This window comes from Miniopterus schreibersii (assembly GCF_964146895.1).
Source record: "Miniopterus schreibersii genome assembly, chromosome: 5".
In the NCBI taxonomy this organism is placed as follows: domain Eukaryota; kingdom Metazoa; phylum Chordata; class Mammalia; order Chiroptera; family Miniopteridae; genus Miniopterus; species Miniopterus schreibersii.
Genome location: NC_138106.1, coordinates 71184724 through 71208942, shown reverse-complemented (window position 1 = coordinate 71208942; position 24219 = coordinate 71184724).

Genomic DNA, 24219 nt, shown 5'->3' with positions numbered 1-24219 from the left:
TGTTTGTTGATTTGTTGATGGAGCCATTCTGATGGGTGTGAAGTGATACCTCATTGTGGTTTTAATTTGCATCTCTCAGATGGTTAGTGACTTTCAGCACTTTTTCATATGTCTCTTGGTCATCTGTATGTCCTGTTTGGAGAAGTGTTTATTTGGGTCCTTTTCTCACTTTTTAATTGGGTTGTTTGTCTTCCTTTTGTTGAGTTATATGAATTATTTTTATATTTTGGAAATTAACCCCTTATCCGATGTATCATTGGCAAATATGTTCTCCCATACAGTGGGGTTTATTCTTGTGCATGGTATAAGTTGGTGGTCTAGTTTCATTTTTTTGCATGTACCTCTCCAATTTTCCCAGCACCATTTATTGAAGAGACTGTCTTGACTCTATTGTATGCTCTTGCCTCCTTTGTCAAATATTGAGCATAATTCCTTGGGTTGAATTCTAGGTTCCTTGTGCTGTTACACTGATCTACATGCCTATTCTTGTGCCAGTACCAGGCTGTTTTGATTACAGTGACTTTGTAGTATAATTTGATATGTGGTATTGTGATCCCTCCAACTTTGTTCTTCTTTCTCAAGATTGCTGCAGCTATTTGGGGTCTTTTTTAGTTCCATATAAATTTTTTAATTATTTGTTCTAGACTTGTGAAATATATTGTTTGTATTTTAATAGGGATTGTGTTGAATCTATATAGATTGCTTTGGGTAGTGTGGACATTTTAATGATGTTAATTCTTCCAATCCATGAACACGGAATATGCTTCCACTTGTTTGTATCTTCCTCTGTTTCTTTTTTCTATAGCTTTCCGAGTACAGGTCTTTTACCTCCTTGGTTAAGTTTATTCCAGTTCTTCTTATTGTTGTTGTTGCAGTGGTTAAAAGGATTGCCTTTTTGTTTCTCTTTCAGAGAGATCATTATTGGTGTATAAAAATGATGTCATATACATTTTTATTCAAGGTATGTACCATAAAGAACTGATGCATGTACAGCTGCTTTGGAAAAAAACCCGCTACATGGTAAGTGCTGTACAATTGTAGATGCTGAAACTATATGTGAGAGGTCAATAGAATTTTAAAGCATCCCATTACAATATTTTACATGTAGTTTCTTTGGTGTTTTACTTGGAAGATTAGGATTTTAGGGCAACAGCCACATCCAGCTCATTCTAACCCCTAAAGTTTACATTTTGTAAGAATCAATAGAAGCCTTTAAGAACTTCACAATGACTAGGTGATATATAAGTACCATGTAATACACACACACTGAATTTCTATTTTTGTTTTTTCAAACTTTACATTTATTAAATGATCTAAATCTGTGATTCCAATTTAATGTTTTGCACTGACCTTTAAACGAAAACCAAACTGTTGAGTATACCACTAGATGGCAGAAAAAGATCAGAAAATTTCCATTGCATACTTACACATTCAAAAGTGTGTATAGTGCATTTAAATCTTACTGGAATTACATATATACATAAAAATATGATTTAAGTATGATTTAATTATCAATAAATATTGCTTTATAAATTTTATCAAATACATCTTTTAATATAGAGAATTTATACCTTATTTGGTATCCATATACACATGTATGTGATATATAATACATTTCTGATACATATGCATTGTGTGTGTGTGTGTGTGTGTGTTAGCAAATTGTATATTCTATATAGGACAACCCTTGAGAAAAATGCAAAATGTAAACGAACTCTATGACACCTACCATATATTCACATGTTCTCTTGTGCTTAACTCCTATATTAATTTAAACTTTCATCATTTTATATAGGAATAATTCATTCTATATAGGAATAAGTATTATTATATTCATAAACTAATACTATACTTTCTTATCATATTGTATCTATTAATGTATTTCTACTGTCATATTTTATCATTTTAATCACTAATAAATAAAATTTACCATACATAGATGACTTTTAAATTCTCTTGAGTAATATCTACATAAGGTTATTGATTAATCAAAAATTTCAAACAGCTATGATATTTAAAGAAATGTTCCTACTTCTATATTAGAAAAATTTGGTAAAAGATTAGAATATTCTCTGTGATAATAATAATGTTCATTTGGTCAAAAAGAGGCAAAATTTTGTCTAAACAGAAAATGCGGAAAATGACCAGTTTGAGTTAGTTAACATTGGATCCAATTTTGTCTACACAACTGATATGCTCTGTATCCTTGCCAAATCGGCATCCAGATGCCAATAAACAGGTGAAAAACAGTTGGTGACCGAAAGTTCTCATGGCGAATACAGTGATCCGTACCCATTTATAATTTCCCACCAAATGCTTCTGGTTTTTTTTTAAATATCTTGTATCTTATCACTACAATCTTTTGGCCCTTGAAGTATAGTTTTGTATAAATAGCATTTGAGAAGCATCAGCAGTTAACATTCTGAGGCGAAGCTGTGTAGTGAGTAAGCACAAAGAGAGCCCAGTCACACAGGCCATGGAAGCCCGACGGGGCTCTTGGTCCCTTCCATGATTTCCAGAGATCCCTGGGGCTTCTATTTTGACTTTCAGCAACTTCCACCTTTTATTCTTAGGCTGGAAGAGGCTAAATGGATAAAAAAGATCACTGATACGTAGTTTCAGTGGCTGCTGATTTACAAGTTTAATTGGAATTCCCTCACCCAGCCCCTAAAACCAAAAGCAAGGTCCAGATTATTATTTATGCATGCCAAAATGTATCTGATTACTTTTTTTTATCCTCAGCTAAGGAATGAGGATATTTTTCCATTGATTTTTAAAGAGAGTGAAAGGGAAGGGGGAGGGAGAAAGAGAGGAGAGAGAGAGAAGTATGGATGTGAGAGGGACACATCGCTTGGCACAGGCCCGGTAGCAGGCCAGCGCTCTAACCACCAAGCCGCGCCGGCCAGGGCTGAGTGTGATGTAAAGAGTCTAGTTGTTCAAGCCCCTTACAGATTGGCTCCACTTTTCAGGTGCAGGAATACCTAACACTCCGGCAACTTTGAGCAACAGCAGAAATGACGACAAGAGCAACTTCACCAGCATGATCGCTTATAATGATCAGACATCGCCCTAGACACTCAAAGGAATGTAATAGATGTTGCTAAGATAACCGTTTTAGAAAGCTCATCAACAACAGTTTTCTCACTATGTCACCGCTAGGCTGAAATTGCCCACAATTCTGCTGCACAAATCTTTTTCATTTCAGTTCTAGGCTAAAGAATCAGTTCCTATCTCAGTCTCATTGAAAAGGTAAAAGGCAGAACGTCCCCCATTTTAATGGGGGCATCTTTTTCTTGATTTCATGAACTCTGGTATATAATCTATTTTTCTAATATTCTTTTTATTTGCTCCCATAATGTGTTTAGATTTCTCCTCTAATCATCCTCGAAAAATTAATCCTTACAGCATATCGATTTACCAACAGCTGGAAAGATTTCCCACTCATTCTTTCATCTCCAATGAAGAGCTTTAAGTGAGAAAAAACACTAGATAGCTCAGCTAATCTTTCTTCTAAAAGACCTATTCACCATATCACTTTAATGAGAAAAATAGCCACACCCTCCATGAACACTTTTTTACACTTTTCCCAGATAAAATGAGTGTTGAGAGATTTGAACAAAGAAGAAAGGAAATTTCACCAACTAAAGACACTAGATTTTACTACTGTTTTGCTAAACTTAAAATATGTGCCTGCTTTGTTGTGTTTGAAGTTAGAAGAATCTTAGCAACTACAAATTCAACATTTAAAAAGATTTTCTATTTGAGAAACTTCCTACTCTCCTTTGCATTGATAGGACTATCAAATCAACTCCCCTCCCCCATATATATATATTATCAGTTAAACTTATGTTCTACCTGTAAAGTTTTATTTGATGTTCTCTGAACTTTCCACATCTGTTTGTAATAAGAATGGACTATATGCAAGGATTTACTAAGACTTCAACAAATGTATAGGAGAAATATGCTTTTCCTTCATGTTTTATATTTTCTATTAAGATATTCCCTTTCTTACAACACATGCCATTGTTAAGAAACACACTGCTTATGGTCCAGGATGTTCTCAATGTCATTCTAAATAGATTATACCACAGTTGGCTCCTCACTGACTCATTTTATGTACAGTAAATATGATAAATATTGTCCATGAATATTTTGTCTTTTATTTCTATATTACATTCTATATGTTTATTAATAATTTTTAGCTCTTGACTTTCAAGAAAATTTCAAATTCCATTGAAAGCTAAGGTCATTGTAATGCTAACCAAATGGTATTGTTTGCTTATTAAAACATACGTACTATCATGATGGCTGAAATATTTAATTCTATTTTGAGGATTTATCAAACTAGAAATTACCTAACTCTTATGAAATATTAGCGTATAATTCTTCCAGATGCTGGAGAGAACATAAAGGAGTTATAGGACAATGCCCTCATCCACAAGAAGTTTAGAGTTCAACCTTCTATATAACATCTCAACAGAGCAAAGTTATTTCTTCCTCTTTGTCTTATTTCCTGCCAAGTTCTCCTCAGCTGTTGAGAGTTTCCATGGCTTCTGTCCAAGAAGTTTTTGCTACATAATCAGCACAAAGTGTTTTCTGAAGAGGATCGGTATATGCCCCTATGAGAACAACTCCTGGACACATTGGTCAACAGTTTTCTCTTTAGGGAAGAACACTCGAGACAACACATGGAACAGGTTGCCAACCTCAAGCTGAGCATCACACTTACACACGAAGTAAATATGTCTGGCTGTTATCAGATTATGATATTTGTTGTTACTTCATTGGATTGGCCATGAAAGACTAGCCTTCTAGAAACTTTCTAGTCCTTGTAGCAATTCATATGATATCCGCTATAAGGGAAAAGGGGAAGCTAACAAATTTTGAGAATGAAAATTAGTTAGGACAGATATTCGGTCTTTTTCAAGGGCACTAATGGATTTGGGGAAGGACAATCCATTGTTGTGAGGGACTGTCTTATGTATTACAGAACATTTAGTATCCCTGCCTCCAAGCAATGAATGCCAACACCTCCCTCCTCTCAGTGACTGTTACCATTAAAGCATCCCAAGGATTTTACTCACAAATTTTGAGAGTGGAAGAGGCATTGCAGTCCCTGAGAATCACTCTTATCCATAAATTGATTTTTTCCCATTAACATTAAAATGTGATACTATGTACATTATACAGTCCTACATTTGGAACATATATACAAAATTAAGGAGAGGAAAATTTCAAGCAAATATAAATTTCTAAACATCACTGTTGCAAAGCTCAGATGAAACCTTAAGTATTATTGTTCATTATTTAATTAGCCTAAATGATCTTACAGAGATAAAGAGAATCATACATTTTTAGAAATACAAAGACCCTTGAGAATAATTAAATTCCATTCCCTTTGTTTTACAGGAAAAAAAAATCTAAGATAAGTTAAACATTGAATGTGACCACACTGGAATTCTGAGTGTCTGAAGGGAGGTATTCAAAGCCATGCTCACTTTAATGATGTAAACGTTCTAAGAAGTGAGAAGTTAAAGACAGGCATACCAAGAAATGCTTTTAGTCAGTTGTCCAACCTATTCTCTCAAATTTGAACCATTTCTATGTTCCATACATTTCTTAGCATAGCACCATCAGAGCTTCTTAGGGCAAAATTTGTCTTCATAGAGAAAACATTTTTTTTGTCTCCTTTTCATTCTAATTGATATAAATCAAGCAAAAACAGAACTTTCACACTTAAGTCTTATTTTCAATGGTTAATGCAATCAAAACTTTTTGGGTTGATGTTGTGGTCTCCTAACTATGGTGTTCTGAACCGCTGTAAATATTCCTTTAAACATTTTTTTTCTAGTGGCCCACTGTTCTTAACTGAGATAAAGAGTTCCTTTGAACACATTTGAACATAAAATAATGGTATTATGTGATTTACTCAGACTGTTCATGAAGTAACAATGACTCTAGATGGAAAGCCATGGAACATGACATATCTGTTTCACAGGTTGATATTTTTAGTTCTTACATATAATAGAATGTCATCCTAGATCTTCTGTGAAATTCAAACATATTGCTATTGTTATTTCTCCTCTTACCTCGGAAGCTTGTCATTCTATCATGGACAGAATAAAATTGGTTGGGTCTAATTTATTCTTCACAGAGCCCAGCTACTCATATTATCTTAGTGATTCCCTTTTTCTAGGAAAAGTCAACTGAGTATTGAATGAGTCTTTCCATGATCCTCCAAGGAATCAAAGTTAAATTGTCCAGGCTAAAATCACATATTCTTTTTTATTACTTACTAAAGAGAGAAGGTCCATGTGCCACATTTCTATTTTTCATTAGTTTTGCCTTTTCTATTTGGGATTGCAATGAATCAAAATCCTGACTCTAAAAATCTTAACATTTTGCTATTTCCACTTTACCCATATTCCCTTTCTACTAACTCCTACTCCTTTTCCCAAAAATTGTATTTGGAAATTAACCTGATAAATTTGCTCTCAGAGTCCCTCATTTGGGATAATACCATTCCTTCTCTACTTCTTATGTGAGAGGGGAGGAAAGTAGATTGTAATCTCCTCTACTACATTCCACATTTTCTTATTCCTGTCGCTTCTTTTCTGTCCCAGCATCAGTTCACATCCACACTGCCCTCATTTCATTCTTCATCCCACTCTCTTGAGATAAACGTGGTCCTAGTAATAGGTTGGCAGCTGAAGGAGTCAGTAGACAGATGTCAGCTTGTCATTCTGCACACAAGCTTGGGTTAACCAAAGGTGGAAACTATTTCCAAATATGTCTGAAAGTATGAAAAATGTGGCTTTTTCATGCTTGAATAATTGAAAGGTAGCCAAACTACTTCTATCAAACTTAAAAAAAAAAATCAGACTGAGAAAAGCATGATAAATTTTGACTCAACTGTCAATTTATTTAAAAGGTTACAGAATACTTGAAATCAGGAAGTTTAAAGAGCGAATGCACCTTGAAACATCTGGAGTATTATGAGAAAGCAAAGAGATATCCAGTGAATTACAAATTCTGTTCAGGTTAATGGAAACGCAGAAATAAATTTCTCTTATCTCTTTGTACCTGCAGAAGACTCGTTCCTCTAATACAGTACGTCACCTGTGCAAATGTCCTTTCCACTTCCCTCCTTGGTATAATTTTTTTTTCCAATGTATTTACTAGGTGACAGGAATAAAAATATTTTTAAGTTCGTGTGGTGAGTGTTTAGCAATACTTTTTTCCTTATTTCAATCTATTTGGAGGAAGCTGGCCCCTTCCATATTTGTTGTCTCAGGAGACATTTTCACACTCCATTACCAGCCTGGAAGAAGTAAGAGTTTCTGGTTGTGCCAATAATTCAAAATTTCAAAAGATTATAAAATAGGTTTGGTATAATTTTACAGAGAAAGTTTAGATTTTTACTTGACACCCTGTACAAATACAAGGGCATATTTATATTTCCATTGACTGTGGAAAACAGATTCCTTTCTACCACTTGTTGCTTTCTACTCCTTCCCATGTTCACATTTGCTGAAACAATACGCATAGTGAGCTGAATGGAAAATAAAACAATCGATTTCACATTGAAAATAGGTGCCAAGTAAACGGCTCTAGCTGAAGAACTAAGTGAATTCCCAGACCCTAGATCCTGAGATTAGCTATTTATACAGCATAAGTGGGGTCTTGGGAAAAACCCAACTGCTAAGGTGGTGCTGTTCTTTCACATCTTATTTCCTTCTGATTACAAAATAGACTCCAGTGGAAAGTGCAAAGATGTACTTGAAGGTCTAGTTTATATCATGGCAAACTGTTCAAAACTTGTGATGAAATGATTTTCAACCTAGAAGAATGAATGGGAAATACAAACACAGATTAAACTTGTTTATGCCTCAGGCTTAGTTTGATTATTGAAACATGTGTGAAGACTCGAGGGCCCTGTAAATGCAGTCGCCTCCACCTCATAAACTCCATCTCCTTCTCCTCCAAGAAAAGCGTATTGTAATGATTCTCATTGTTAACCAGTTAACATTTTGATGGTTAAAACATTAAAGTAATAAAGTGTTAGTACCAAAGTTAAAAAAAAAAAAAAGCTCTGTAATAGAGATATTTCCCTTCCCTCTTTTTCTGTTTGAGATATATTGGAATTTTTCTTTAAAAGAGGAAGTTTAGCATGTCTTGCCTTTGTCTGTGTGTTGCTCTCTTTTAATAAGTGAGCATTAGTGCTTCCTAGAGAGTTCCACATCTAGAAGAACGGTGTGACTGGTACAGGTCTCAAGGTGTCAGATTTGCAATAACTTCAGAACAAAAGTATAATAAAGTGCTAATGAATGTTTCCCCCCTACTTGCAATTAAAATTTAATAGCATAACAATATGCTATATTAAGAATATTCAAATAATAAATAATAGATTGCTTTTATTTTAATTTAGCCTTCCCATTCTTATGTCTACTACAAAGTGCACTGACAGAATTTTTATTTTTATTTTTTTATTTTTTGCTAATGAGGATGTCAACTGTGGTAACTGATGAACGTACTTTAAATGTTATGACCGTGTTATCTGAATTTCTGTATTCTTTCTATACTTTTTGGAGCTGTCACTATGGTTGAATAACCACATACCTATTTTTAATTTACTTTTTAATACATATTAAATATTATAAATAACACAACATATATGTACATAACTTTCTCCATGAATTTCTGACTGTGTCTTACGTGTTAAATCCCAGGAAAGAAATTACTGAATTAAAGTATGTTAACGAAGTCCCAAAAAGTTGTACCAATTGCTGTTATCAACTAGCTTCCTGGTAATCCTCATTCATCACAAGACATCATCACTTTTTAGAGAGATTGATTTTAGAGTGGATTCGGGAAATGGTAACACATTTTGTTTACAATGTTGTTCAAAGATAAATCTAAACTTTTATGCCACTTAAAAACAAACAAAATGACAATGAAACCCAGAAATACTTCTCACCACTTTAATTTCTTTAAATAAAAATTTAAACAAATGATTCTACATTTTCTTTAATTTAAAAAAATTCTTAATTTCCACTTTAACATCTTCTTCTAAAAAAGAAAGCTTTAAACATGATGAATCAGTAAACCCTGTGCCACAGGTTAATCAAAGTTAATGATTACACAGCTTAAGGATGTATAGAATTATAAATTTTTAAAAAAGATTTTGTGGTTTACCTACTCATTTATGAATTCAGTTATAACGTATTGAGTAATTTTTATGCCCCTAGAAGTAAGACTTTATGTGCAATGGCTTCTACAGTTTGTATTAGAGGAAATGCACGTCTCCAAGAGTAAAATTAAAAATAGGCTAAACTCTCTTAAATGGAACAATGGTACTCATATATGGAGGTTGTAAAATTTGTAAAAGAGAATTTAAAAAAACTGATGGATCACTGCTATCTCTCTCACAATTTATTTTTATATAGAAGAAAAGTGGGACCTAGGAAAGTGAAACGACATGCAAGGTGACACTGCACATTATAGAAAGCTGGGACAAGGTCCATGACGTCCTGACTTCTGATCTGATATCCTTTCTGTTACCATGCTAATGACACAGGTGCAATGAGCCCACTTTTTCTGTGGGTAATCAGGATATTTTGGCAAAATGAAGTGTCATTTTATGCGACATATGAAAAGATGCCTGTGTAACTTGCCCTTAGCCTGGACTTTTCTGGTATTCCTACTGTGCTTGTTTCACCAATAGATGGCACACTTAGCGCTTAGAGTTTTATGATTTAACAGTCTGGTTACCTACAGAAAGGCTCCATTTATTAGGACTTTAAGAATACGTTATTATTTTAAAACAAGCTGTACTTTTTAAAAGAACCATGTAAGTTTCTTCATTGGTTGTTTAAAAAGTCAATCAACTGTCAATGATTATAGCAATACATTATAAGTCAAATCAATATTTATGTCAATCAGGAAGTGGAATTTCCTTCTGAATATGCTCCACACATGCCTTCTACATTCCTTTGCAGAGGGAATGCTATATAACACATATGCAATACAGTTCGGCATATTTGAGCCTTCATAATATACATTTTCATATCACTCCTAGCTTTCTCCCTGGGCCTACCTGTGTACTACTCTGCTATATATTTTTTAGACCAAAGAAGAAACTATTAAGTGATTGGAACTTATTCTTCAATGTAAGATGTGTTCTAATCTGATTTCTCAAGTTTCTTGATATAACTAAATCAACTGTATTGTAGAGCTATTTCTTAACTTACTGCGTACTTTTTAAAAATATCCATTTAGGAGAACTTTGTATTCTAGACTGTACTCCTTTTTTAACATTACTGCTTGAACTTGTGTTATAAATTAGAAAAGCAATTTTCCAAATAACATGCAAATGCCAGATTACCTCTGAGAAATACTCTTTCATGAAATAGACCAAAGCTAGTGGAAAGATCCATAAATGTATATATGTGCCAAAAATTTTCAAGTTTTATCAAAAGTATTTTGATATCATACACAAAGTCACTCCCACTCCACATTACTAGCTCACGTGTGCTGTTTAGTGGTGTGAAAAACAGAATGTTGTCATCCCTAAAAACTAGGTCCTTAACTTGAAATTTCTGGAAAGGCAGAAAAAGGTGGCGCTCTATTAAGATGTAAAGAATCTCTCACCCTTTAACATTCCAAAAGAAAATGCCCAGCAAGCTCCCCCTTCCCTCCTGTCCTTAGAACTTGGCTCCCTGGGCTCTCCTGCGCTACTCCAGTTATGCTTGAGAACTCCAAGCTGGTCCATCCAAAAACTTTGATCTCTCCAACTTCTAACTTATTCCTTCCTAGATCTTGTCTTCACCTCTACGAGCCTCACCTCAGAATTCTGCATCTTAAATAGCCCGTTTTAACTACCACATTCTATCTTTTGTTCAGATGCTAAAGTGATGGAGCTCCAGTGCAGTGCCCACCTGTCCTAGGCCTCCAGTACTCACTCTACCTTTCCATTCACAAATCCGCCTTTTCCTTTACCTTCCTCCACACACCCGTCCTCACTGCTCTCTTCACCCAACTGAGACTCCTGAGGTCCCTCGGATGGCTGAGCAACACCAGGGCCCAGGCCTCGGGGATGCCCTCTGCTCCCATCCCTCTGGCCTGCTTGCTGCAGACCTGCTGTGGTTCAGCCGGCCTCTCACTGACCATTCACCATCCCCTCTCCTCAGCAGCTATATATGGCTGGAGAGAGAAAAAATTCCTCCACTGTGTGGACTGATCTCACTTTAAATTAATGTTTACAAATCTCAAATGGGGACTCAGCACACATAACAATTCTACTACACTTCCCCAAGCTCTTAAATTATTACTACACACCTTTTCTTCTGTCTCCAAACACACTACTCTCTCTCACCCTACACTGAAGATATTATATCAAATGTCATTAACAATAATTTATTATCATAAGAGGGGATCTTATCTTCCTGAAACCAAATTCGCTCATTTATCTGTGTCTGTACACACATAGAGTTTCCTCCTACTACAAAGAGAGTGTATTTGCTATTATCTAAGGCCAGTTTCTTCATATGAATAGTCTGAAGGTTCCCATTTGCTCTTGCCCACCTATTGGCTTTGGTTTTTACAATTATATATCCAAGTAGCCCCCTTTTTTCTGCATCAAGTTTTGTTTTTCACTCCTAAATTACTTCCAACAGCAAAACAAATAATAACAAAGCCTTAATATCACTCCATCTTTAAAAAAAAAACACTAAAATTTCCTGCCAGTCAACCATTTCTGTTCATTTTCTCTGCTAACTTTCTGTAAAACAACTCAGATTTTTCTATATTTATTCTCACACCTATAGTCCCCTCTTCAAACCACTCCAAGCAGGTTTCAATCCCCCTCCATTTTACTAAAATTATCTTTTAAAATGTCTCTAGCCATGTCCGTGTTGCGATATCTCTTCTTAATCATTTCCAGTTTTCTATTCACTCCTTCATAGATTTGTTATCTATGTTCCTGTGACACCATATCCTTCCCATTGTCTTTTTAACTCAAGATAGTAAATAAAACCAGCACAAAGAATTGTTGTAAACATTAAAGAAAAAATTCACAAATCACAACATGTCCTTCTCACACAGCACATGATAATTTTATAAGATAAATTAGTACTGTTCTCATTTCCTTGTCTTTTGTGTTCTGTTTTCTTTATTTTCTATTGTGGTTTTGTGTGTATGTTCCCTTTTTTTTCATTCTCTCTTCAATAATATGTTTAAATTCTCTCTATATGAAGAATGAAAGTAGAGTAAGTAGGATAATTATACCAAACATTTGCTCAATGTGCAACCACTCTGTCCAGGCAAACTTTTTTCTTTTTTGTAAAGGACCAGATAGTAATTATTTGAGGCTTTGTGGGCCATACGGTCTCTGCTGCAGCTACTCAACTCTACAGCTGTAGCATGAAAACAGTCAAGAGCAACAAACAAATGGGTGTGGCTGGGTTCCAATGCTTATTTATTTATAGAAACTAAAACTTGAATTTCATATAATTTCCACATGCATAATATATTATTCTTTTTGATTGTTTTCAATGACTTAAAAATAATTTTGTAGCCTGTGGGCCTACAAAGGACAGATAGCAGGCCTCATTTGGCTTGCTGTCCATAGTCTGTCAACCCTGACCTAGTTTTAAAAATGAGAAAGATACTTAGGAAATATTTTGCAACTAACACATGATATCGAGTGGTATATTTTATGGCATAGCCTTTTTTGATTTTAGTGACATAGGGCTGTTATATGAATATTAGTATTAATTCTCTCAAAAGAATATCAGAATGGGCTATGATAGATCCTTCTAACCCCACCTGCTAGAAGATAACTATGTAATTAGTTATGACTATCATCTACATCTTTACTCTAATGCTCATATCAGGCCAGTCTCTCATTCCCAGCTTGGATAATTGGGTTTACTGCACGTTATGGGAACCTGGAAAATGGCAGTTCTCAGAGTCAATTCCTTTCTGGCAATCATTCAAGAATCCCAATTGTAAGCCATTGCTTGTCCCATGGGGGAGCAACCAAGTGTTCAAACCTAGAGAGCAAGAGGAGTGGGTGAAATACGGTTCTAACTGCTGACGGAGTAAATCTGAGCTCATCTGATAGACAAGGTACCAATAAATCTCTATGGGAAGCTGCGATTGTGGGAGATACTCATAACATTTGGAGATACCTTCCTGCTTTCATTTATCTCATTCCCCAGCACTTAATGCTGGGGTTGAGGTGCAGGGTATAGGAGAAGTAGTATAGATGTTTAGACAAGTGAACACCCCCATGAGGTCATGAAAGGAAACAATTAAATCAGATTGAAATTATTTCTGGTGAAAAGGGTACCTGCGTAAGGAATGTTTGAGTAGGTGGATTTATGAAATATTTTAGGGAGTCCACAAATCTGTTCTATTTTAGAGCCCAAAATGCTTAAAAATAAGCTGGCAGAGAAAGATATGTTTGCCTTTTATTAATGGAATGCAGCATTCATTCACAGTTATGTATTAAAGATTACTCATTACAGCATGAAAAGTCCTGTATTTGATAGTATTATCAACTTAAAAGTTTTAGAAACTAAGAAGAATACATTTATTCTTTAGACTGGGAAGTCTTTTTCAGTTTTCCATCTTACAAAGTAAATGTCTGTTAAATTCACTGCCCTAATTTATAATTCTATACAAAGTTTGCATCTAAACTATAATCTTTAGACTATAGACTACACTTCTATAGCTTAAAAATGAATTCAATAAATAAATTACCATTGGAAGTGTACATATGTTCTAGGAATATTTATTGAACCTTGAGTGGGTAAAGTCTTTAATTCTTAATTATACTCACATGCCATTCAAGAAATAATGTTATTTAATATTTGGTCTTTTAAACGAGTTTTCTATACTTTTTAAAATGATGCCATATTAATTTTGTAAATTAACTCAAATTCTTTCTGGAAGTAAACAAGAGATATAACAATATAATTAAGAACATAAATTGAATTTTGTACTTCTAGGCCATTGATCTATAATGTCAGATATGAACATGTGGGAAAAGACAAGCTGCTTAACAATGTTAATGTGATCATTCTAAAAACCAAAGTCAAAATACACACGAAGTTTCTATTTAACAAGTTTGCGGGCAAAATCCTTTTTCTGCCTAGTAGTCTTGTATTTGAATATAATTTTTATTTTATTTTCAACCCCCTAATGCACCAGCGCAATGGCTAATGCCATGGTTTGTTTTGCATTTGTTTTGCTTCCTGCTGTTGAATGAACAATCAGTGTTTACAGATTAGCAGCAGTTGTAGTCTTCTGACTTTTACTCCTTTCAAACTGGCAAATGAGAAGCATTTTATATTTGTTGCTCTGGCATTTTTGGAGTAGCTAGGACATTCACAGTGCAAACCACTGTTATTCATACTGTTATAATTCCTTTGCAGTTAAGTCATTACTAGCAATCATAGCAGGCTTGTAGTACAATACCTTATTTGGGAATGTCATGTGAGATGCCCAGAGCAATACAAAAAATAAAGGCCAACTTGTCTGGCTGAGGAGGAATTTATTGTGAGCCCCCTGGCAGGGGGATCTCTTGGAAAGTATCATGTGCTTCTGTGGGGTAGATCAAATGAAGCTGAAATGGAGCAGGTGCCCTGAGCCTCAAAGGAAAGGTGCTATAAAAATCCAACTGCATGGCATTTCTTTTAGAATTTATCAAAATTTCAGTTGTATTTTTTCTACACAAAAGCCTTACTAGAAATTACTTTGACAATAAAAATATTAACCAAAGTGAGCACAGATTAGCAAAATCCATGAAAACACAAAGACACTTTGAATGGCTTGCTAGCCCCACTTCCCTACACCTCCCTGCTTAGAGCAAATTATAAAGACAAGTCACTGTTTTGATACAGGCCTGCCTCTTTGAGTGTCTGCAATTTGCTGTGAGATACTTTATTTTGAAACAGTTCTTTTAAAGTGAAAATGGAATGAGGACCTTAGTTTACCAACCCCAAGGGTCCCAGAAATTGAATTTATGCTGCCCTAAGGCCATTTAATTCCTGGTACTGCCACAGACCTAAGCCCTATCTTGAGAGGATCTGGAATATTTTTTTTTAAAATGGTTCCATGTAAAGAAAACAGCAGAGGGAGAGACAACAAATGTGGAAGCTCTAGAACTGTTTCTTGAACCACCTTATAAACCAAGTCACTTGTCTTTTCTGTGCATGCACATGCCTGTGATTTGCCATTCTAATTAAAATGAAGGTAATACTGTATTCAAGTGTGAACTAGGAGAATAAATAATAACATTTGTATAGCATTTTATTGCTTATAGATCTAACATCAGTATATTTTACCCTCAAATTTACCTGACAAGATATGGTAAGAATACATATAAGTGAAAAAACAAGCATGAGAGAGATCTAGTAAATTGGTCAAGTTTAGAAAATATATAAAAACAACACAACTAGGTGTCATTTACTCTAGAGTCACTACTCTTTTCAATATGCTTACCATACAATATGAAAATTTTAAGTTGTTTCAAAAGAAAATGAGTGGCTTGTCCAACTACAAAGTTAAAGGTTTTTCTAAGTGAAAATGCTATTTTCTGAATCCTCTTAATTGGAACATTTATCAAGCCTTTTGAAGAACATCTTCCAAACTGCTGGCTGTACAGAACAAACCAGATATTTCTGCAAATGTTTTGTAGAACTAAAAGGCAACAGGTTATTTCATACCTTGAGGCAGATTCCAGATTTCTGACTCAGATCAGTTTTAAATTTCTAAATAAACTGAACAAACATCAAAGTGAAGACCCAGTCAATAATGCTGAGAGGAATTGGAGCAAAGATGCCAACCACAGTGACTGCCGTCTAATATGCTTTAATCTTGTGCTGCCTCTCTGTTGTGTAGGAGCCAAATTAATGACCCCCCAAGGATGTCCACCCCTAACCGCCGGAACCTGTGGGTATGCTCCTTTACATGGCAAAAGGACTTGGTGTCTTGAGATAGGAATGACCTTCTGAATCATCCTGGTTGGCCCAGTCTAATCAGGGGCCCTTAAAAGCAGAGAACCTTTCTAGGCTGGATCAGAGACAGAGATGTAACAACTGAAGGAGGGTCCGAAAAATATGAAGTTCCTGGCGTTTAAGATGAGGAAAGGGGCAGTGAGCTCAGGAATGCATGTGGGCTATAGGCTCTGGGAAAAAGAAGGAAATGGAATCTTCCTTAGAGCCTCTAAGAACATACCCCTGCCCACACCTTGACTTTAGCACAGAGACACCTTTGGAGAACTTCTGAACAACAAAATTTAAAGATGATAAATGTTTTGTTTTAAACCATACTTTTGTGGTAATTGGTTACAGCAGCAATAACAACCAAAACACTAATATACCATCATTTTTCAAACCTCTGACTTTATTGACTTGAAACTGTAATGTTCAAAGTTGCAACTTATTGTTTGGAATGAAATCCACAGATTGCGTCAGAAAAACAGTATGGAAAGTGTTTATATAGTAGATATGTAGAAAAATACCACAATAAGGCGACAAACCTTTATCATTGATTCAAACTATTATTTTAATCACTTGTTTTGACTGAATTTTTAACACTATCCTATGCTGAAGTTGTGCTTTTATGGGCAATTTTATCTCATGGATTCTCTGAGAACAACAACAAAAAAATTGCTAAATAAGCATTTTAGTTATTTGATGACTAACATTGTTGAATTGTTATTTTTTCTTTCATCGAACTGGATGAATGTATTTTATTAAATAAGTAAGGATTCTGACATCTTTCATCATCTCTCACAATAATATGGTATAAAGATATGTGGAGTAGTATGGCTGGCTACTTGGTCAGCTTATTTGATTAAATTTGCCTTCTCTAATATAATGAATTGCTGATTTAAATTCTAGTGAGGCAGTGCCTCTCATGTGAAGATTTTGATAAAAAAGGTTTATTTGTCATCTATCTTTTCTGTTGTAAATGTTGATGAATTATACTTGTATAACACTTGAGAAGAATATTGGAAACTATCAATGAAATGGGAGCCACAGTTGTATTTATAGTTAATGTTTTATATCATATTTATGGAGGATTTTCTATCTTCATATGTGCTTGACTTGGCAGGCTCATGGCTGTGTACAGTTCCTGATCCATTTTGAACCTTCTTTGAAACTATGATGAAGTGAGCTTAATATTTCACATGACACATTCTCAACAATATAAACAAACATAAAATGGTTTGTTCCAAGACATCGAAAACCACTTATACTCCTTTTACTTACTCCTTACACTGATAAAATTCAAAAATATGTGGAATAACCTATGGCTCCTGGCAAATTTATATGGATTAGGAAAACTATCATTTAATACAATATTCTTTTTAAAAAAATTAGAAATACTATCACATGCTCCATAGCCTCGATTGAAAGAGAGTTCAGTTATTTCATTAGTATGCTTGCCCTTCCTGTTGCAAAAACTTAATTTTGTTTTAATTCAGCTAAAGTGTGCCTACTTTGGGGCATTATATCATGGTAAGTAAATTAACAGGACACTCATTTATAAATTAGGATGCCAGTGAATTAATGCACACTGAGGAGGTTTCTTATCTCTAACTAACAGAATATTTGGAAGGGGGATCTAATGAATAAGAAAAAGCTCTTTTAGTGAACATAGCAGAGTCTCTTTCAAAGACAAGACCCCTTGAGGTTTTTCTGGTCTAATTCCACACATGGAGAAAATCACAGTCCAAAGATGTTGAACCCAGAGTATCCAGGAATGCCTGAGTTATCAACATCAGCATTAAATATTGGTGATGGCTGACTTTTTACAAATAACCAAGGCAGCCATTCAGACTTAATCAAGAGTTGAATGAGAATGAGCTTTGTAAGAGCTTGACATTAAAACTGATTTAAATGCCTTGTAATGGGCAATTCACTGAGCTCATCATGGACTTCGTATACTTTATAGGGATCTTTTATCAGAGGAAAATTTATTAAAATCCAGACTTGTGATCATGATGACAACTTAAGTATTTGAAACATTTACATTTGTATGTTGAATTGCCAGGAGCACATACCAGTTAATCTAAATCTGTATCTGTTGATCTCTGAAGTACACATAAAACAAAATTGAAATGTTTTATCTTAATATGTAATATCAGTCCATTTGGTAACTTGGCATGTCTGTCTCCACCATGAGAATATCCTAAAGGTAGGTCAAAACACTTTCTTCAACATTGTGTAAACTTAACTCTGGTTATTTGTTCATGTCCTAGATTCCAAGACTATGTATCTACATTGCTACAAGAACTTTGAAATGTAATGTGCCATAAATAATTAGATCATAGCTTATACCATATTAGTTTTATATTATTCTTACTGACATAAGATTTCAAAGAAAACTTAACCAGTTTTCTCAATCTAATATCTGTTATGCCTCTTTATGATTATAAAATTCTCATGCTCCTATTGTCTTCAAAGACATTGACAGGCCAAATTCCATCTCCACCTCCCCTGCCTTTATTTACAAAACATGCCCCCAACGACCACAAAACGATTTTAAAGCCTTAATTTTTCTAAAGTTGAATTTCCAAAATATGTATTTTGAAAATATAAAATCACAGTTTTAAGCCACACCTAGACTCTCTTCTGTCCTCTGCCTGCATCCACAGGGAGCATTCCTCTTATTGGAACCACTATAATCTCTTAATGGAATTTGTAAAGTGGTCTAGCCTCACCAGCAACACATTTCTACTAATAGTGATAGCTAACTTGTATTTATCATGCTCTTACATGTATCATATTATGTACAAACTTCACATGTATTTATTTTACAGATGAGAATGAAGAGGTTTAGTGATTTTAAATGTTAGGTCCAAGCTATTATGTAGTAGAGACCATTTGGAATCCAGGGGCCATATTCTAGTTTGGGGCTCTAATGTTCACTCTATTACCACAGCAGGTGACCCTACAAAGGACACAAAGAAGCACATTAAAAATCAACTCAGCTAAATGAAGACAACGGCTTCCTAAAAGATCTAAGGGATCTACCCTTATTCTTCTATACTTTAACTCAATTTTATAATTCTAGAGATCCTTTTAAAACAGTCCTCTGCTGCACATCTTCCAGTGGCTCCCATGTCGCTCAGAGATGGCCTGTCATCCGTATACACTGATCTTTGAAATCCCCTGAGGATCTGGCCCCCTTACCCCTCTACCTCACCTCTTACTACTCTCCTCTCTTTTGTTCACTACACTCCAGCCATGTTGGCTTTCTTGTCATTCCTTAAACACAACAGGCATCATCCTGCCTTTACACTGGCTCTTTTCTCTGCCTGGGATGCTCTTACCTAAGACACTGGTGTGGTGAATAGTCTTATCTCCTCCTCAAAACCCTTGTTCAAATGTTACCTTCTCCATGATGCTAAATAATTCTGTTTAAAATTGCTACCTCACCCCACCCCACACCACTGTGAGTTCCTGGCGCTCTCAATGCTCTCTTCCCTATTCTTTTTTATTTTTAACATTTATTACTCTATACTATTTACAAATATTTACTGTTTTTTATAATCTGCTTTGTTCTAGTGGATTGTAAGCTCCAACAGAGCAGCTTTCTGTTTTGTTTTTTGGAGGACAATCTGTTTTGCTTCCTCATGTATACCAAATGCCTAGGGCACATATAGTCACTCAATAAATGTTTTTTGAATGAAAGAGTAAATGATCTAGGCTCCTTCACCCCATGTACTTTCTGGTTTCCAATAATGCAGTCAAAAACCTTTGCAGCATTCATGTATAATTTTTTCATAAAGAGATCATCACATATTTATTTTTATCATAATTTTACCATTTAGATATTACTAGATACAGTGATGCTATCTAATAGAATGGCAGTCAGAGTTTCTGCACTAATCTCTGTGAGCAAGGATCTTGTAAAATTTGCCTTGCTATTTTTTGGGGGGGTGAGGGGGTCAAACATGATTTATAAAAGGGGGTTAAAAAGGAATGTATAGACTGTACCAACATTACAGAAAACAAGTTTGATTGTACTATTCCACAGTCATGGATTAAAACATGATCAGTTGCTCACCTTATATGTGACAACTTCAAAAAGAATTCTACTAAAATTGTAGAATTCTGCCAAAAATTCAAATACTGTAGAAACTTGTGTAAGGAGAATGTAGAATGCACTATATCTATCCATCAAAAACATATAAACTCAAAGCTTCTATTTTTCTAAAGAGAGTATTTTTCAAGTGAATTGTAAGATTTTAGTATGAGGCTATGTGTGACCAAATAGGATTTTTATTTCCTACTAACTCCAATAAATATGGCACACTTCTCTGAATCCTATTTAATACAAGCTGGTAGTAAATCACTTGAGAGCATGCCGCCATGTAGGAGAATCACTTTTAATTTGGGGCATGGCTAATCAATATCAGTGTTAGTAAATATTTTCTGAGATGAAGTCATTCATAATTTTTCCAAGAATACTTTTATTTCATAATATTGGATTTTTTGTTTCACACTGATAATAGACCTATGTTAATTTATTGGTTGCCCATCTTCTGAACCACTTTTAGAAATGGAATATTCATTCTCCACAGTAGACTTTGAGGACATCAAAAAGTGTCATTGCCAGGCTCTTATGACGAAGATACAGACACATGATTTAGATCTTGCCAATCAGATGCCTCTCTCCCAGACTTTAAACTTGAAACAACAGCAAAGAGATGTGGGGTCACACAGGGTCCTGCTTGGTGATGAAGAGCAGAGGTGGCTGTGGCAGTAGCTACATCCACTTTCCAAAGTCAGTAATAGCAGCAGGCTGAGCACCAGAGTCTGCAGTTGGTGAGGAAGGCACTGTGAGTGGCAGGGACTCAGGTCATCAACAGTGTCTGAATGATGGGTGGATGTCATTTTCAGCCCTGTTCTGTGGCTTCTCTGAGATTTTTGGAGCCACTCCATGCCCTCTCAATAAAGTTTTTATTTTTTAGTTAAAATCAACTAGAATCAGTTTTTGTTTCTTGCTTCTAAAAATCTAGTCTGCTAAGCTAATAAAGGTGTGTTATAAGTATAACCACTAACAGTGACCGATTCCTATTTCTATGTATGAAAATATTTGTAAGCTATGTCACTTCTCCTAAGATTATAAGCATGTTCCAGTAATTACTTTTAATTTTATTATTAATTTAACATTTAGACATAATCTAGTAAAATTAATTAAGTAAAGCAATGTACAAAGGACATAATGTGTGGTTATTGGTCTTAATGTGCTCACTAATATAATTGTGGAGCAAGCACAGTCTTCATACAGAGCTTTATAAACACACAAATATATTAGGTAATCAAAATTCAATTTCTCAAAAGTGTAATCACTCAATAGTATAGACAATTAGCCCCTATTGTCTTCAAATATCATTTTTTTCTTTGTTCTTGAGTTGTATGAGTTTCATATTTTGAATTTTAACTCCTTATCAGATATATGATTTGAAGACATTTTCTCCCATTCCATAGGCTTCTTTATTTTTTAATATCATATATTAATTATAAATTAAATATGTTCTTAATTCTTCATATTCCCTTAAGGTAATACTTTATTTTAATCATTTTAGTTAACTGTTAAGACAAATCAGTATTGAGAATAGAGTAAATAATGGTTAGTTAACTGTGTTACATTTGATGTACATTGAATATTTTCATACAACAGGTTTGTATATGTCCATTTTGTTGCACACTGCCCAATAATCCACATGTATAGGGCAAATCAATAATGTATAATGGGAATGTTTTGCAGTTAAATAATTTGAGCTTCCTTTCTATGTGGTTATTTTTAAAAAATACTTTAAATTATTTGACAATATCTGATCAACATGTTCTGTATTATGATTACTCACAGAAATTTTGTCCAAAATTCAGAAAGTTAGTTAATTTTGTGGCTTCAGTTTCCTCAAAGATAAGATAATAAAGTTAGGTTCATGAAGCTTTATCTTTCCTTTCAGCTTCAGGACTTTATAAATAAACAGTAAAATTACTTTATGCTTCCCTTCTTTCCACACAAAATTAAAATTAACCCTACACATAGTGAAATGTTGAATATTACTGACTAAAGTGAATAGGCAGATTAGATAAATAATTTTAGCACAAAAATAATGTAGTTATAAAATAAGCTAGCTCAATATTTTCTAATTTGTATCTATTATTTATAGATAAAATTCATATCTTGTTATTTTAAGATATTAAAATAACAGCAATTTGAGATGCTGTAAAATTATTCTTCAAGAAAGTCAAATATGCTTAAAAGGAATGATGAGCCCATGAATATTTCTTTGGGGGGAAAAAATAATATACATGTTTCCTTGTCATCTGCAACTAAAAATAACAGTGCTCAATATTCTTATCATGAAAATATAATTTACATATTCTGTAAGTTTAGCTTTAGCACAGTGAAAAAAACTGTAATTGATCTTATCAAATCAATTTTTCATGACTATAATAAATGAAACATATATTGCTATCTTTATGCAAATGCTTTGTGTTTATGTGCTCATTTATAAATACAACTTGTGATAACACTGCTAAAATGAGAAAATTAAATACTTTTCCATTACATAGAACAAATGACTAAAGTTTAAATAGGACATTACCTTGGACATTTGGAAAATCCATTTTAAACTCTTTTTATTTTATTTTCCTAATTATAATAGGCCAGAAAAAAATAAGTTTAAACAACAAAAGAATAATCTAAGTAATATAATGTACAACTTTAGTGCTGAGAAATTTTTGTTGGTTTCTACATTGTACTTTAGTTTTTCTGCTCAGTGCCATTCAAGGTTTTAAAGATTCTCATCTCTGCTTGTACACATAATTGATTTACTCAATTCATGAGAATGATCCATATATACATTGAAAGGCCAAATTTATCATGGAATTATGAAATCAGCTTATACTTAGCTCATCACAAAGTTAATAAGTGGTTAGATGCATTTTGTGTTAGTGTTGGTAGAATATCATAATTCAAAAATATCTTCTAGCCAATGAATATTTTCCAAACTAGTTAATATTCTGATTTATGACCTAGCACTGATGAGTTTCCAACATTATGCACTGTATTTGGGATAGGGTAGGTACACTGGGTCTTCATACACCAGTTCCCCGGTCAGTTTGAAAAGATTCTTGGGACAGATCCTGGAAATGCGGCATAAGGGAGAATGTTAGTTATGCAAGGCATTCACAAATGTATGTAGTGCCACTCACTGACATCTACAAAGAATCCATTTTATAAATTGTCAAAGAAGCTATTGTGGCAGAGTGACACCAGAGGAGCGCTGTCAATTCTAGTATTAAATTGACATTCCGCACATGCTGCTTTCATAGGGAGGCCCTTAATGAACTTAGTCTCCCTCTCCTACCCCCCCCCCCCGATCATTTAATGTCTTCTTTCTTATCTGCTGTTAAAATAGACATCAATTGATGTTAAAGCATTGGACAAGTGGGTCCCACAAGAGGCCATCCTGCTTTATTGACAAAACACCTGGGAGAGTCTTCCTGGCATCTCTGCTGCTCAAGGATAGCACAATGATTGCTGCAGAGACTATGACATCTCCCAGGGTTTTGTCAATCAAGCACTTAGGGGTAAACAAGAACAACAAAAAAAGTGTGTTTTAAGCAAGAGAACAAATAGTTCTGTCATCCTGTTTGTGAAAAGGAAGACGAACAAGACATTGTCTTTATCTGTGGAGCACAACACCCAGCTCTTGGATGTTTTTGACAATGCAAAGCAAAGAGCGCATGCCTTAACCCAAACCTGGGGTTTGGTGACAAGCTGGTTGTTAATTCTCTTGGGATGCCCATTGATCTCCTAGCCACTGGAGTCACGTGTGCTAAAAAGGCAGCTGATGCAAAGTGCCTGCCATCTTTGTTCATTTGTTTACGCCACTCTTATTGTCATATGTCCCCCACACTTGGATTTCCCAGCCAGCCATCTTCCTATTCTGCCTGCTGTGAATCCTCTATGAAGATGACAAACGGGAAGAGATGGCTAACATTTGTTCTCAGAGGCGCCTTGTTGTAGACAGCCTGTGACTGACAGCTGTTGGGAAGCAGGAGAAGGAGATTTTTACATATGTTTACTGTTTTGAAGATTCCCCATTCCTTCCCGCATTGACTATTGTCATTCGTGGAAGAGCTAGAATTCCTACCCTTCCAATGCAGATGCCACAGA